The sequence below is a fragment of the Miscanthus floridulus genome, chromosome 19 (assembly GCF_019320115.1).
Source record: "Miscanthus floridulus cultivar M001 chromosome 19, ASM1932011v1, whole genome shotgun sequence".
NCBI lineage: Eukaryota > Viridiplantae > Streptophyta > Magnoliopsida > Poales > Poaceae > Miscanthus > Miscanthus floridulus.
In genome coordinates this window covers 108,014,909-108,033,139 of record NC_089598.1, presented here as the reverse complement: position 1 = coordinate 108,033,139, position 18,231 = coordinate 108,014,909, and the positions used below count along the sequence as shown (strand labels likewise).

At 43.9% G+C, this 18,231-nt stretch overlaps 1 long non-coding RNA gene and 1 pseudogene across 1 annotated transcript; both read left to right on the top strand.

Annotated features, from left to right (window-relative positions):
- Window positions 1-11,279: 11,279 nt before the first annotated feature.
- LOC136526582 (uncharacterized) lies at window positions 11,280-14,095 on the top strand (annotated as a pseudogene).
- A 251-nt stretch (window positions 14,096-14,346) lies between these two features.
- On the top strand, window positions 14,347-15,108 carry LOC136526824 (uncharacterized). Its single transcript, XR_010776599.1, has 4 exons — window positions 14,347-14,553; window positions 14,644-14,754; window positions 14,861-14,945; window positions 15,029-15,108. It is a non-coding gene; the product is annotated as an uncharacterized lncRNA (long non-coding RNA).
- The last annotated feature ends 3,123 nt before the right edge of the window (window positions 15,109-18,231 follow it).

Sequence of the window (18,231 nt, the reverse complement as noted above, 5' to 3'; positions counted from 1 at the left end):
AGATATAGATATAGATATAGATATAGATATAGATATAGATATAGATATAGATATAGATATAGATATAGAGATAGAGATAGAGATATCTAAAGAGTATATTAACACATAATATAATTTAATCATGCATGAACACAATCATGGTCCAATCTACAATGTTTCAACTTGGGCTTGTTCTAAATAATTTTTTGAGTTCTCCTAATTGCATTTGAAAGATATGTTCAGATATGTGTTACTATTGGTTATTTAACTACAACAGCTCTTGGTTGCACCTGATTTAGGATGATTAGATCACTTGCCTGTTTATATCCTTATTGATTCAAAGGCTTTCAAGCTCATTTTCATCTAATTAATTACTCACTCCGTCCTAGAACGAATATAGCTTTGTTTAGAGTTTAGAATTTATCCCAGATTACACATATATTTGGGTTCAAAAGCCTGAGGATTAAATAGGTGAATGGATGCAAATCTCCGCGGATCAATCAATGGCAGCATGAAGATTTCCATGAATTAGCATGGAGACATCATTGCTATGCGTAGATCTCACTGAGCATGCAAGGACATATATAATAAAGTCGATCATATTAGACATTTTTGCCACTCTCCTTAATCTATCTGAGAAAGTATGAACGTATATTCTAGGATGGTGTATTTCTCAAGTCTGGATTAGTTACTTCCTTATGCATGCATGTGAAAATTTACCTTTCCAAAGAAAGTGGTGTTTGCCAACAAAGAGGAGTCAATCCAAACTAAGCCCACTGTTTCTACAGAAACCAGAGTTTCCAGCAGCTTTTAATTTAATGTGAGAAGATGTGTAGTAGGAGTTTTTAGTCTTGGAACATAGAGATATATTTCTGCTATGGCGTTGAAGTCCAAACAGCAACAAGCTAGATGTTAGGGATATACTGATCTCAAGAACTAAGGTATCTAGTAGGTACGAGATATCATATACTACAAACATATCTTATGACTTGTTGCCATTCAAAACAAAACACAATATGGCCACTAGGTACGGGTTTTAGCCTGATCTTTGGACTTTTTTTAGGCTATTAGCAAGCTCTGACCCTGAAGCACACAGAGCCTAGCTATATAAGCCCATTTACCCATACTCAATGCTTCTCATAACCTGCACTACACCTTCCCAACTGCCCACTCTCTCCATCTCTCATTTTGCCCTAGCTATGAACGGAATGCAGGTGTTCCTCCTCTCCATGGTCTATGGCCAATTACTCGCCGGCGGGGCAGGGTGCACTGGTGATGACCCAAGCCGCCGCCCATGGGACCCCAAGGTGGTGCACGATGCCAACGACGACGGCCCAGTACTGCACATGATTAACGACCCTATTCGGGACAGGCCTTACCGGTGCCCAGTCTGCCACCGCCACTTCCCGACCTTGAAGGCTGTTCATGGCCACTATCGCATCCACAACTGATGCTGGTGTTGGCTTAGCTTCTGTATGTAACGAGGCCAAATCGTTCAATTAATAATAACTAAAAAAATGTAAGCTACCATATGTTTTATGTGGTCGGTGGTGTTCTCTCGGCTCCTATAATAGCTAGGATTGTCAACCCATTGTGTTTTTCTACTGCACACACACACAGGAAGCAAGTGATAAAATAAGAAACTACGACTGTCGTGAACTCATTAGTTCCTTGCTCTAAAATGTCCTACTATCACAAATGCGATCCCCCCCCCCCCCCCCCCCCCCCCCCCCCCAAACACACACACACACACACACACAAGGGTGGCCATAGAGGTACATCCATTTTAGTACGATGTAGTTATTCTATTTTGTAGCATACATGCGTCTGTGCTACACTCTGAGGTCTTAATTATTTCCTACTGTTATATTTGTTATTAGTCTTTCAGCATTGTATGAGTTGGTTAATTGGGGGATTTCAAGAAATATTGTAAGCGAGAAATATAGTTGCCACATTAAGAACTAAAGATGTGTATTAGCACATGTCCCAATTCATAGGTACGGCCCTAGTATCAAGAAACAGATAAAGTCCTTAAATTTTATTATTTTGTTTACATCATATAATACTGTTTGGACTGGTGTTCATTGTTGATCTGGGGAAACATTTGGAATCTTCTGGTGCACTAGGTAATGCAAAGTGGTATCAAGAAGCACATGAGTCCGGTATGAGTGCATAACTTGGCTTCAAGGCCAATTTTTTTTTTGAAAGATCGCTTCATGGCCAAAATTGGTGAGACCTATTTCACAACAAGATGTCGTTGCTCTATGGATTTAAGTAAGATGCATTCTATTTATGGTATTTTGCTGCTCATAGACCATCAAATCACCCAATAGTTATGTTGATCTAGGAGCATATCTGATTCCCTGATGTATAAAAAAATTGTTGTTGCCTATAATTGAGACAGGATCAAATTTTAATGTTACTAACTAGAGACTCGTCTACATACAAAATGAGTGAAACCCTAGAACTTCTCATAAAATGCAAAACCCTTGATCGGCTTTGTAGAGTCAACCCTTGTGAATAACAGTAACAAGTATGTTGATCCAAATTGCTTCTTTAATGGCCCACCTAGATAATTAACTCAGTATATAAGCATCTGGTGTTCCACAATGTCCACATATGCATGCACGTGTACAGTTTAGAAATTTTGAAAGATATTTTGTTAATAAGTCACATGATTCCAGAACTAAATACTAGTTGTTTTACTGATATTTTCCTAGAGTATTCAAAGTTTATATTGAACCCAAGGTATGTCTCTCTATGTGGCGAATCAAGTGTCAAGCCACATATTAGAACACAATGAAAGTAATTTAGATAATTCATATAGAATACAATGTATGCAAGTAAATAAATGAAATAAATTATGAAATTAAACTAGATATTAAATAAATACAAGAAATTTAAAGAAAACTCAAGAAGTAAAAAGCATATTTTAGGATTAGGTATGTTTCATAAACATAAGACATATCGGTCTTAGTATCAGCCGGGTTAGGGATTTTTGGTGTTACACATAGCAGGATAGATGTGCTCAATATGATGAAATAGAAATATATAGCATGTGGCATATACACGTTGTTGTCTATCACACGAAGGAAACAAATCAACTCAATGATCGATGATTTTGTTGGTTTGTTGTCGAAGAATTGATTAGTATTATACTGTTCATGCCATGGACTTTAATATGCTTGTCGTTGCGACACTAAACGTCATTCCCAAAATCATTAAATGTGGCTATTTCCGTTTTCTTTGTCGTCATGGTACGTGTTAGCCATCCTACTTGAAACTTCTAGATGCGATATTTTTATACTCAAAAAGTTTGATTTTGTCGACTAGTGCGCGGGATGTACGGATAATTGGAGACTCATGTACTTGTTCGGTGGCCGCCCAAACTAGTTGGAAAACAAGCTATAGACTAATAAAGCGGGTTTTTGTCGGGTTTTAATTTCTATGCATGGTATTGTGTGTTACTCGATCAACCCATGGAAATTTCACACTTATTATTAAAGTTTCCGATCCTAGCTAGTTGTTGATTAGACCTTTTTTTTTTCTCAAGGCCTCCTTCAGATTACATCACGTACTGCTTCTCTTCTTTTCCTTCATCTATTTCTCAGGCCTCCTTCACATTTTTTTCCTTCATCTGACGTAACCATTTGACCAACCAGTGTCCACTCGACGACGACCAGTGTCACACTCCTCAGGTGGTGGTGCCGGACTGCCGGGCTGCCGGCGCCATACGTTACAACAAGCCTCTAAAGTTAAATACGCCACGCTAGCTCTCCCCCTCCCCGGCGGTGTGCTCTCCTCTCCAGACCATTTCTTCTCGATCGGATCTCGGTCGGTCGAACTCTCTCCTCCGGCCGCCGTTCTCAACCACTCACCACAAACCGCATCAGCTAGCAGCTCCGGCCGCCGCCTCCGACCCTCCACGATCGGCGAGGATGAGCGTGGCCGGCCCGGTCGTTCTGCACCACCCGCCGGCGGCGGCGTGGGCGGTGGCGGCCGCAGCGGGCGGCAGCGACGGCGACGACGACCCCGCCCATCCCAGGCGGCGCCTCAAGTCGGCGCACGAGGCCGACCTGGAGGCGATCAGAGGCTCGGGCCGCCTGACGTTCGCGTGCGAGCCGTGCCGGCTCGCCTTCGTGTCGGAGGAGTCCGTGAAGGCGCACCACGGCAATCGCTCCGACGTCTTCCTGACGATGCGCGTCGACCCTCGCTACCAGCACATCCTCGTGGAGACGTTCACCCTGGCGCAGGCCGCCGCCATCGTCCGGGCGGCCAGGCGGGGCCGGGGGCCCTGATGCCTAGCTACTGGCCCCGTAGCCACCGCCGCCGGCTGCCTAGCTGCTAGCTACCCTGCTCCTGCTGCTTTGTCAATTTCTGTGTACTTTAAGTTCACCGTGTAATAGTTACTGTACTTTGTTCCTCAATGCGTAATGAAAATGAAATGGCCGGCAGCCAGCCAGTGCCTCCCTCCAGTACGAGTCCCGAGTCGGAACGCTACGGCGGCCTGCCGGTCAGCCGTCCTCGCGCCCGGCCGCAACACCGCGCGTGCCGACGCGCGCGCTGACTGCAGATGCGTGCTGGCGACCTGGGCTAAACCCGTCCTGTGCCTCCGCGGCACCTTCTCGCTGCAGATCGATCCGGAGGGGCTCAGGCTGCTAAGAGATCCCGTCGTGAAGCACGAGGAGGCTTCAGGCGAGGGAAGGAGCTGCGCGGTCCCCAACTGGAGCCTCAAGCCGAAGCAGGTGCGTCCTATAGCTATAGGAGCGACCTCAGCCGACATCATGTGCCGCTGATCCATCGACGGCGAGCTTTTCCTATCTGCGTCTGTCTCGGCTTCTGCATCGCGTGTGGCCTCTGAATCTGGCACCACCAAGCACGACAGTACACAGGTACTGCATCTCCAGCCATCCACCTCCCTCCACCCATGCGTGGCTTTTTTTTTTCTTCCATAACCATAAGTCCATAACTGAGATGGTGCACGCAGCAGGCTAATTACCTGAACTCGAGCAAAAAGATGGCCATCGACCAGACCTTTCCGAACAAGCCAACGGAAGTGATCTTTACAGCTATTGCTTTCTAGCAGGACTGGCGCACTTTGCTCAACAAAGGACAAGATCAGGAAAAGCTGGACATGGTAGTGACCAAGACGTACGCTGGCTTGGCTGAATGAGTTTAAACCATCTAGGGTGGTTGTGTTGTTGTTGAGTTTATAATCTTTGTATGCTTGTGCTGAAGTGTGTCCCTCCCTGGTATCCCCAAGCTCAGTGTGTAAGACCTTAATAGCTTTCAAGAAAAGCAGATAGTTTCGACTCCTTCAGAAAAAAGAAAAGAAAAGAAAAGATGCAGGCTAACCTATCTCTGTTGTTGTAAACAGGCTATATTTTTTGTCGATTATTTCCCGGCCTTATAACTGGTGTACCAAAAAATGTACACACCCAAGAAAACTGGTTTAGGTTTGCCAGATTTTATTCATTTCTGTAGCCTTAGTATATTTCTCTGTTTGCCAAATTGTATTAATTTCTATAGCCTTAGTATATTTCTCCTATTCACGCACGTTAATTATGGAACACAACAGGAAACGGCTGATTTGCCGGGAGCAAAAAAAATTTGCCGGGTGCTTTTTATCGGGCACCTGGCAAAGGAATTCTTTGCCGGGTGCCACGCCTGGTGACACCCGGCAAATAAAGGCCTCCGGCAAAGCAGCCTTTGCCGAGTGCCGGGCACTCGGCAAATTTCAGCCGTCGGCAAAAATGGTCTTTGTCGGGTGCCGGCCACTCGGCAAAATATGGCCGCCGGCAAAGGTGGCCGGCTTGACGGCGGCCGGCTGCCGTCAGCCTTTTCCGGGTGCCACGCCGTTAGGCACCCGGCAAAGAATTTTTTTATTTTTTTTTAAATTTCTTTGCCGGGTGCCCCATGACCTGGCACCCGGCAAATTATTTTTTTTTTGTTTTTTATTACCCGCAAATCGCAAATCCAGAAGCCTGTCCGCGCCCCGCCGCCCTCTCCCTCTCCCTCTCCCAAATCGCGCCCGCCCTGCCGGCCCCAAATCTCGCGCCCGCCCCACCCCAAATCTCGCACGCCCGTAGTCTCCTGTCGGCCGCTGCCCTGTAGCTCCCGCTCGCTCATCCCCTGGTCCCGCCCTGCCGCCGCCCTCTTGCTCCCACTCACCTCACCTCGCCCCCAAAGATCTCGCTCGTCCCCCTCCTCACCCCCTGATCCCGCCCCGCCGCCCCCTGAAGAAAGCCATGAACACGACATCCAACGCCGCCGCCTGAGCCCTCTCTGCTCCCTCTCCAAACAGCCTATCCACGTTGCTGGCTCGCCGCCCCCTGGAGCACGCGACAGTGGAGGACGGTGGCTCGGCCTCAGACGCTAGGCACCTCCCTCCCTCGGCGGCTGGCTGTGGCAGGTGTGGAAGAGGCCACGGGCACTGCTGATGCGCCTAAAGCTGATCCAGTGAGGTGAGATAATTTTCCCCTCCACTCCCCTTCTTCCTGGGTCATAGAATTCGTGGGTGCTGGTGAGACTCCCTGGCCGAACTGCCTCTGCACTATGTGTGCCGTGTTCCTGTTGATTCAGATTTGCCGAATGCAGTGATGAGGGTGGGGCGACACTGTAGATCGAGAGGTCTCCTAGTAGCAGCTGGCGTTTGAAAGGATTCCTGCGTTGCTTGATGTTCTTGCCTGGTTGTAATGTTTTTATTCACTGATCTATGTGCTTGCCTGCTCATCTAGATCCAAAACATCGTACACAAGAAATCCACTGATACGCAGTCAACCTGAATTTGTATATCATGGACCTTCCAATCAATGCTAATCTGAATGTCTGAATGTGATCGAGACAACCTCTTTATCGTTATATTAGCAGCCACTAACAGATGGGCTTCACCAGAAGGCTATCTTTGGCCCCACCTGAGAGAAGGAACAGGAGTAACAATTCGTTCGCGCCATCCTGAATGCTCTGAATGTCTGAATGTGTTCGAGCAGAATGCTGACAAAGTGACAAGCAAAATCCCCTTTGCCACCTGAAAGGAGGAAGCCATTCGCACATTTGCAAATGCATGCGAGGATGGGATGCGGATGAAAGTAGCTGCTATAGCTCATCTCCACTTTACATGCATGTATTGTATGCAGTGAGATGGAATGGAATGTACGTCTCTAAGGGCGTCAGCAATTGGTTCCATGCACCCATATATCCATCAAATAAAGCACGCACACATGTATATATCAGTAGATGGGGATTAATTCCCTAATCCTCAAGGATACCTCCTCCTTGTCTGATGCCTGTAGCCTGCTTCTGTTTGCCCAGTCATCATTTTTTAATGATTAATTCATGCCGCTTTCTGTGATTCTACCCTTGTACAAAAGGGACAATAAGAAAAAGTAGCTAAAACTGCGCCTTCCTATTGTGAATTTGTCTTGTAAAATTCCCTCAAACAAATGAGTAGCTGGCCATCCTATTCTAGGTGTGCTTGTTGCTGCAGAGAACTATTTTTGTTAACCAAATTTTGTGTTTGCTTGTCATATCAATTAGAATTTGCCTGGGTTCATATCACTATGTTTTACACCATTATTAGCTCACTGCATTGTTTGATATGTGCGTGCTTAAGCTGTGTACTTGGTTCTTCAAACTCAGCAGGGCTTGCCAACGTGTGACTGTTGCACCGACACCAGCGGATGTCCTGCACCGAACCACAACGAGGCTGACATAAGACCTTCTTCACCAACACACGACAAGGCTGCTCGTGGTGCTCCCCCACAGGCCCCAACAAGTTGCAAACCTGCACCACCGACGTCGTCCTCACATTATTTGTAGCCTACTGATTGAAGTATTGTAGGTACGCACTTAACACTTGTGGGTTCTATGTCCAGAAATAATTCATATGTCACTGTTTTCCTGCTCTATCACACTTTGCTTCCACATGTATCATTGTATGTGTAGCTGCTGTTTTTTTACTTGTGTTGCTTGCTGTAGGCATTGCAAATGCTAGCTGTCAGTTGTTTATCTAATTTCGAATTGCTCTCTAGCTATAATCTGAGAACTGAATTAGAGCAACACCTCAGTCACATGTTTCTTGATTTAAGGTGTACTTCCATTTATAATTCCTAGCTAAAGGCCTGTGTAGAAGCCTGTGGTTTTATACCGACCATCATCTACCCTTACATGTTATAGTTTCTAATTAAATTAGCCATACTTTTATTCACTTAGTGATTCCCTGCTTTGAAGCAGCAACTCTGCATGCCTACCAAGAGGATCGTCAAAACAATTATATGATCACCTTGTTTTCATATATGTATTTTTTGGAATGTTGTCATGGTTTCTGACTATGTTACCCATAACCTGAGGTTTGGTGGAGCCTACAGATATGCCCCTTTTGATTATTGTGCATATGAAGTATTCAGTGCATGTATTGTGGTACCAATATTGTCTCCTTGATATATCTACTACAAGTAATTTAGTATATGTATTCACACATAATAGTTTTAGTACAACTCATTCAGTTAAATGCTATCAGCTTTGTGTATGATGGTGAGCAAAGTTTTTTGGCTGTTGTGTCTGAGAGAATGAAGAGAGCACCTGATCTGAGTCTTAAAAAAAATGGATGCTAGCCGTGGGAAAGATTGGAGGAAACTTCTTTGGCAATTTGGTCTTATTTTGGTCAAACTCGGGCTGAATCCATCAGCTGTGGCTGCTACTGCCATTTTTCTTTGGGAGAGGGAATCCAACTATCCCAATTGCTGACTCGACACTCTGACTTTGGGCAAGTGAACGGTGTACCTGTGCCGATGTTCGCTCCAGCGCCGACGCCAGTTGTAGCTAGTCCAGTGAGTATGAATCCATATTGCTTCGACTAGTGCTTTCATTAGATGACCCACTCTAAGCGCCTGAATCTCTTGTCCTTTATGCAGCCTCCGTCGGCGGGTTCGAATAACCCATCTCAGGCGCAAGCAGGCGGTGCCGAGTTTCCTTCACTAGGCACTCAGTTTCCTCCCCACCTTTAGTTTGTATCTCTTTTTCACCTCTTGATGGACATGTGATGCACTGTGATACACTATCGACTTGTTTCGATGGTAATTGAACCTATTATGTTTGTGATGTCGTGTATGTGAGGTATTGTATTCGCCATGTGATATATATGTGTGGGATTGAGTTTGTGATGAGATGGATGTGATATATATGTGCTATATTGTCTTTGTGATGCTTTAGATGTGATATATATCTTTTATATGCTGTGTTTGTGATTATAGAATCAAAAAACAAAATAAAAAAAATAATTTTTGAGGCTTTGCCGGGTGCCCTGGCCCTGGCACTCGGCAAAGCTGGAAACAGAATTCCCAGCTTTGCCGAGTGCCAGGGCCAGGGCACCTGGCAAAGTTTTTAAAAAAAAAAAAATTCTTTGCCGGGTGCCCCATGACTTGACACCCGGCAAAGAAATTACGAAAAAATAAAAAAACTCTTTGCCGGGTGCCCCCGCGGTGCGACACCCGGCAAAGAAATTATAAAAATAAAATAAAAAAATCTTTGCCGGGTGCCTCCCCGGCACGACACCCGGCAAAGAAAATTTGAAAAAAAAATTAAAAAAATCTTTGCCGGGTGCCTCTGACATGGCACCCGGCAAAGCAAGCTATGACGGAGGCAGCGCCGTAACGACCACTTTTCTTTGCCGGGTGCTAGGTTTGCACTCGGCAAAGTCTTTGCCGGGTGCCCGATAAAAAGCACCCGGCAAAGAAATCTTTGCCGACTAACTTTTTGTCGGAGGCTGTTTGCCGAGTGCTGCACCCGGCAAAGGCTTTGCCGAGTGCAAAGTAGCCTTTGCCGAGTGCATTCGGCACTCGGCAAAGCGCCTGAATCCAGTAGTGGAAATGGTAGTTGTCACGACCTGGGGTGTGCTCTGCCCTCCTTGTTTAGGTAAACTAATTCAATAAACACGAAAAATGCAATGTTTATGATGTTGGATTCACATGAAACTATAGATTCAGGATGTTTTAATTCATGTACCTCTAGGTTGTTGCTTCAAATTAAGCTATGTGTCTGCTACAATGCATTTCATATAGATGTTTCCATGGCCCTAAAATTGTTCCTATTTGTCAGCCTAAACAGAAGAGATCGCATACCCTGCTCTCATGGCATTGTGTGATTTTGCAAGTTATCTACACTACGCCAAATTTGCACAGTAGGAACGGGGCCATTTTTACTATAGGGGCGGCTGGGGTTGGGGGCGCCCCTACAATAGGCGTCCTCGGGCCCCAGCAGCCCAGCCGCCCCTACAGATGGCACTGTAGGGGCGGCTGGTAACCTGAGCCGCCCCTACAATTGGGGCTGATCTGTAGGGGCGGCTCAATCATCAGCCGCCCCTGCAGTGACCATTTTGTAGGGGCGGCTGCCACCAGCCGCCCCTGCTGTTCTACTGTAGGGGCGGCTGAATCACCAGCTGCCCCTACTGACGACGCACGAATAAATAGCAGCAGCCACCCCTTCTTCCACCTCGGGACATACTCTTCTACCAAAAAAAAGGTTGGGAGGCCTTTGGCTCCTCCTAAAAATTGCTCTACTAAGGGGGGAAGGTTTTGATCTCAAATCCTTTGATAAAGAGGCTCTAAAAGGTAAGGAAATGCTTCTACAACTCTTTATTTGAAGTTTAATTCGTTGGTTAATGAGTAATTTGATTTTTGGTTTTCTCTTTCTTCCATGGAGCTTGAGCTAGTTATGAGTGAAATTGGACTCTAATTTTCACTATACTAGGGTAATTAGGTAGGGAAGTAAGATTGCACCCTTTGTTAGTACATCTTTGTTGATTTTAGTGTAGTATTAGTGAAGTTTGATGCATGTGTCATGAAACCCTATATCTAGATCTAGATCTAGGATTTTGTTTTTTTATTCTTTTTCAATTTTTTCTTTATGTGACTAGGGTTTGCATGTAGGTGAATGTGTAAGATTTTAATTGTTGCTAATGTGTAAAATATCCTCTACCATGGGTAATAATTATCATTTAATATTTATTTTGATTCCTTTCTATAATGTGTGTTTTTAATTAGTTATGGATAAATAGGCCATTAATTAATTATCCTCTACCATGAAATTGGAATGGAGTTTGCATGAAAGGTAGTGGATGAAATATTAAATGTTGCTAATTGTTTTCTTTGAAATTGTTTATTTGAACCTATCAATTTATATTTTAAAATATTTATGCATTAATAGTCAATTAATTAACTATCCTCTACTACCATGGTGCGTGTCTCAGGTATATACAATTATTCTCAAGTAATATTCTTTTTTGGTTGTTTTGTTTCTATAAGATGGACTACAGGAACTCTTGGATGTATGGTTCATTAAGACACGATGCTCTTTTCCGTGATGAGGTGGACAAATTCATCAAAGCCGCAGAGAAGCATGCAGCGACGTTGAAAGAGAATAGTGACACGATTATTTGTCCCTGCAAAGATTGCAAGAATCTTATTGCATTTCGAGATGTGAGTACCATCAAAGAACATCTGATTAGGAGAGGATTTGTTTCAGACTACACCGTGTGGATTCATCACGGTGAAATAGTGGTTGTTGATGATAGCGACGATGATCTAGCTGATGAAGCTAAAACCCAAGCATACTTGTCCCGATTCACAGACGATCTTGAGCAATAAATGGATCGTGACTATGGCAATGAACAAGGTGGTGGCTTTGGCAATGAACAAGGTGGTGATGATGCTGGTGGTGTCAGCAATGATGGCGAAGCACGTGAGGGGGATGTAGATGACGATGACAACTTGGACGAAATGCTTGGGTCCTTTGGACCAGAAATATTAGAAAAGAGCAAGAGAGGTCTAGAAAATCTTGAGAGGGTGACAAAAGCATCGAAGAAGACTGTGTATGATGCTGAGAAGGGCTGTCCGACATACTTCACACTGCTACATTTTGTGCTTGAGCTACTCATCCTGAAGGCTAAGTACGGCTGGTCGGACTGCAGTTTCAATGATCTGTTGTGCCTCATGTCACGGTTGCTCCCACAGCCGAACATAGTTCCCACCAACACATACCAAGCGAAGAAGGTTATAAGTCCACTCACATTGGGGGTTGAAAAAATCCATGTATGCCCCAACCACTGTATCCTTTTTCGGCGTGGCACATCGTTCGAGACTTTAGATACATGTCCTAGGTGTGGGGCTAGTCGGTACAAGAACAATGACCTTCAAAGTGGGGTGGAAGCCTCCATAGGAAAGAGGAAGAAGGTGGTGCAAGAATCTCAACCCCTAGAGGAAACTCCATTAGGCAACGATGCAAATAAGAGAAGAATTCCTGCCCTGGTTATGTGGTACTTGCCAGTGACCGACCGCTTGAGGTGTATGTTCCTAAACCCTAAGGAAGCCGCACTGATGACATTGTGGGATGATGAGCGCAAGATGGATGATGATACGATCGCACACCCGGTCGATTGTAGCCAGTGGCAAGTGTTCGATGCCAAGTATAAAGCGGAATTCAGTGATGACCCACGGAATGTACGGTTCGGCTTGAGCACCGATGGAATGAATCCCTTCAATGAGAGGATGACCGACCACAACACATGGCCAGTCATCTTGACCATGTACAACCTCCCAACATATTTGTGTTAGAAGAGGAAGTACCTTCTCCTCACCATTCTTATCTCTGGCCCTAGACAACCAGGCATTGATATAGACGTGTTCTTGGAGCCTCTGATGCAAGAAATGGAGAGGCTATGGAGGTATGGGGAGCCGATGTACGATGCATTCCGGTGGGAGGACTTTATATGCAAAGCAATAATATTTGTTACTACCAATGATTACCCCGCGCTGTTTGCCCTATCTGGACAGTTCAAAGGCAAGACTGGATGCTTAGTCTGTTTGGATGGTACTAAATGGGTGTTCCTAGATAGATCCAGGAAGATAGTTTACATAAGGAACCGGCGCTTCTTAAAGACAGGTCACAAGTACCATGGCAAATTGTACCTAAGATACTATGACAACATCCTGGAGGATGAACCCCCTCCAGAGAGACATCGTAATGGAGAACATGTGTTCAGAATGGTCCAAAACATACACGTCGTCTATGGAAAGAAGAATCCGGATGGAACGATTAGAGATAGAAGCACACCTCCCATCGAAGACGTACCATTCAAGAAGCAATCAATCTTCTTTCAGTACCTGCCTTATTGGCCAGACTTGGAGGTCCCCCATGCCATTGATGCGATGCACATGCAGAAGAATGTCTTTGAGAGTCTCATGGCTACCTTGATGGACACGGGCAAGTCAAAGGATGGTCTCAGATCACGGAAAGACATGGTGCAACTAAACGTGATGCGAGAGCTTTGGCCGGTATAGTAAGATAATGGCAAGTACAGTCTTCCCGCGGCTAGCTTCAACCTAACCCTAGACGAGAGGAGAGCTATATGCAATTTCCTTAGGGAGGTTGAGGACGGGGAGGTATACTCACCGGCCCATGACCATGACCACCACACGCTAGAGACTTCTCCACCTCGTACCGAGCAAGGGCATGGTGACATGCCACATCCTTCTCCACCTCATATCGAGCATGGGCATGATGACATGCCACGTCCTTCTCTAGCTCGTACCGAGCAAAGGCATGATGAGATGCAACATTCTTATCAACAAGCGCAGCCGATACATGAACAACAAGTGTCTCATGAATAGCAATTGCCTCGTGAACACCCGATACGTGAAGAACAAGTGGCCCCTAGAGCAGGTGATGCACAAGTTGACAAGGACGTGCCCGAATGGGAAGCTCGAAACAAAATCCCAATCAAGATAAGGCCATCGTATGTGGGCATTAATGACGTCTCATCGGTGCACAAGTGGATGGCTCATGACCAGTTCAAGCCTAAGAACCAAGTAAAAGAATTCAGAGCACCAGCTTCTGAGGAGGGCACCACTGAGGAGGGCACCACTAGCAAACTGCACAAGGGTTTAACAAGTATCCAGCTGTTGATAACCTCAAATGGTCAGATGATTGCCCGGATAAATATGAAAAAGGCAAGAACATCCTACCAAACCGAGTCATACAGTGCTTGCCACGTGGAATGAGAAAGTTCCACGATTGGTACTTGCGTGCTCAGATAATAGAACTAGAAATCTTACAAGCATGAATCCCTGCCAGCACATTTGGAGCCCCAGGTGGGCAAATTGCCGTTGAGTTTAAGGATATCCAGGCATGCTTCCACCTTGGACGAATGGAAATGAATCTGATTTGCATATGGTGCCTGTAAGTCCTTGCCCTCTTGATATGATATGAATGTAATCTTTTAATTTTATTGTAACTAACCCACGCCGTGATTTGTAGAATGCAAGCGGACTTTGTGAAAAAGAGGCCAGCTCTGAAACATGGGTATATAGACCCTTCACCTATAGCATCAACAAATTTTAATTACCCTAAAGAGTGGAAACTAGATTGCAAAGAACTAGGAGCTGGAAAGACACTTAAGAAGAAAGAGGACATCAGGAACAAGAAAATATTGGAAGAGTCCCTCAAGGTTGCGGCATACATTGCCCTATGTTTTAAAAATCTCCAACAACACGATAATATATGGATACCATACCACTTCAAGTAAGTTCGACTGTATACTTAGCTTTATTCAATATACTTTGTTTGATGCAAAAGAGCTTATGTATTCCTTCTATGACTAAATTCATGCAGCGATCACTAGATTTGCATAGGCGTCTGGCTCTCACATAGCATGGCATGGGTCTTTGATTCAGCGGATTTCCCAGTCGAGACATACAAAGACTTCATAACGATTGTCAAGACGTATACATATTGACAATCCTCATTTTAGCTACTATGTTTGTATACATACTTGTAAGGTTCAATGTGGGATACTAACAAGTTGCATTTGCTAAAACCATTGGAACAGGGCATTCAGGCACTATGTCCAGGAACATAAGGGGAGGCATCATCCAAATAGGAAGGAAAAGTTGTATGTCAAAACTCTATGTGCGGTAAGTGTCATTTACTTTGGTACTCCATATATTACGTGTCTGTCAATAGCATTACTTAACATCTCCATATGCAAAACACACAGTGCCCCAAGCAGAAGCCTGGGAGTCTACATTGTGGATACTACACATGTATTATGATGAGTACCATCGGTGGCTACAACAGAAACCCAATCTGGTAAGTTTGAACCTCTTCGCTCGTAGTATGAAAAGTTCGCATATGTTATGATATAGTAAACCTAAACTTGTTCTCTTGTAGTTGGAGAAAGATAAATACACGAGAAGGAACCCATACAAGGATGACGAGCTCTTAGAGATGGTCGGCGACCTTTGCAACTTTATAATGGACCAGATTGTGTATCATAAAGGCACTTACCATCATCTTCTTTCTAACTTAGGTAGTAATCCTCTGTACCAACACCTTCGGGAGACTGATAGGTTAGCCCTAGGCCGTTGATGACAATGTGGACTTGTGGTATGATTTGGATCAGACTTTGGAACGGTTTGGACTTTGTTTTGCATGTGGACTTGTGGATATCTTAATGGACTATGTTGTAATGATGGACTTCATAATGGACTATGTTGTAATGATGGACTTTTGTGAATTATGATTTGTGATGATGGTCTTGTGTTTGTGGATGTATATATGTATATTTGTGGCGGTCAGATTCGAATTTGAATTATATATATGTGGTCAGATTTGAATTTGAATTATTTTTTTTGCTGGAAAATCCACTGTAGGGGCGGTTCTTGATTGAACCGCCCTTACAAATACATACAGCAGGGGCGGCTGGTGATACAGCCGCCCTTACAGAAGTACACTATAGGGGCGGCTGATATTACCAGCCGCCCTTACAGAGGGAACTATAGGGGCGGCTGAAAACATCAGCCGCCCCTACAGAGGGCACTGCAGGGGCGGTTAGGAAACCGCCCCTACAGAGGCACCCTCTGTAGGAACACCCTGGGAAGGGCGGCTTGCGCAGCTGCCCCTACAGAGGCTCTAGAACCGCCCCTACAGTAACATTCTGTAGTAGTGCTACTAGAATCAAGATCTCTCTACCTTCTACGCATGCCAATTTTCTATGTTATCTTACTGAATTTTTTCATATTCTTCGCCTGCCTGCTAAACTCTGAGATAGGTTGGTCTCTTTTTTCCCATTTTTACGCGATTAGTTCTTCCAAATATTAAAATCTATATATAATTCCCTTTTTCAAATAATTGCTTTATTGTTTTCAGATTATCCATCCATCCATGCTTTTGCTTTGGAGGCTAGTCTGCTGTGGAATACTTATTAAGTTAGAATCTGTGTGCTCCTAGCCTTGGATTGCTATATTCTAGAGTTGTTAATGGGCAAGACTTGGTGGAGTTCTGGAGGAAGATGATAAATCTAAGTGTATCCATGAATTTTTTTTTATTTCAATCCTACATGGATTTTGTTCTGGTTCATTGGAACTGCTGGCCAATCCCTTGGATGTGTGCTATTCATCCATGTTACTATGAAAGACACTAAGTACAACATTCGATGACCTACGAAAGCCACTAATGTGAACCGAATGCTCGCAATGGGGGATCGAAAAATAGACAAGACAACTGAGAAGGGGCTAGTATAGACAACAAACACCAAGAGCTTGTATTGTTTTTCGATGACCTAACCTTATAATCTCTAGGGTAGAGCTTATTCTAGTGGTTGTGACCCTTTATATTGTCTAACCACAAGTACATGCTTGCTCTTCCTCTGTGTACGGAAGATAAGATGTAGAATATATCCAAGGGAATTATCGTCTTCACCTCATCTGACCTAGGTCTAGTCCTCTCCCAACAGTTGGTAATGTGTTTTGATGTTGGGCACGCCCTTTCATACATCTCCTTCACAATAGAGACATGGTGCTCCTCTCCATGGCTTCGCCAATACTCCATGGCTTCAGAACTATTTGTCTCCGCTAGAGAGGCAGCCTATTGGTGAGACTATCTTCACTGGTGGGGCACTATGCCTTCTTTCTCTTCATTTCCGCTATCTAGCGTACCATTAGAGGCACTACACAAAGCAGTATAGATGCTCCATGTGAGGGAACATAAACAACATATAGTATGTGACGTATACGCATTGTTGTCTATCACGTGAAGGAAACAAATCAACTCAGTGATCAAGGATTTTGTTGCTTTGTTGTCCAACAATTGATTAGTATTATATTGTTTCTTATGGACTTTAATGTTCTTGTCGCAACATTAAACGTCATTCCCAAAATATTTAAATGTTCTATCTCTGTTTGCTTTGTCATCATGATGTTAACCATCATACTCGAAATTTCTAAATGCGACATTTGTATGCTCAAAAAGTTTGATTTTGTCGACTAGTATGATGGATGTACGGAGTATTGGAGACTCATGTACTTGTTGGATGGTCGCGCAACCTAGATGGAAAACAAGATATGACTAGTAAAGTGGGTTAGGGATTTTTGGCAATACACATAGTATGATTGATGTTCAATATGAGGAAACAAATATACATAGTATGTGACGTATATACGGTGTTGTCTATCTTGGGAAGAAAACAAATCAATGCAATGATCGATGATTTTGTCGTGTTGTTATCGAACAATTGATTGGTATTATGTTGTTTGTCATGGACTTTAATATGCTTGTGTCGTGGCATTTTAAACGTCATTCTCAAAATCATTAGATGTGCCATTTATGTTTGCTTTGTTGTGGTGTTAACCATCATATTCAATTTCTAAACACAACATATGTGCTCAAGTTTGATTTTGTCGACTATTATGTAGAACGTATGGATTATTGGAGACTAATGTACTTGTTGGATGGCCGTCCAACCTAGTTGGAAAACAAGCTATAGACTAATAAAGTGGGTTTTTGTTGGGTTTTAATTTCTATGCATAGTATTGTGTGTTACTCGATCAACCCAAGGAAATTTCACACTAATTATTTAGGGTAGAAAAAATTTGACAATTGCTTCTGCATCATTATATCTCTGGTAGTAAAAGAAATATATATAGTTTTATATACTGAGAATATCTAGAATCCGAGATCCAACCTTACCAACAACTGCTTCCTAGTTTATGAAGTTTAGCTTATTAGTCCATAAGGTGGGTAGCTCTCAGCCAAATAAAAGGAACAACGATATAATTATGCAACAGTGGGATCTTGCTAATGTTTTCTGAAACTACTTCTCTCCAATATAATTATCGTCATGTAGTGTTCCGGTTTTGTGTTTTCCCTATTTTTTAGGAAGCCATGCATCCTGCATGCATTGTGGAGAGATGATTATTATTC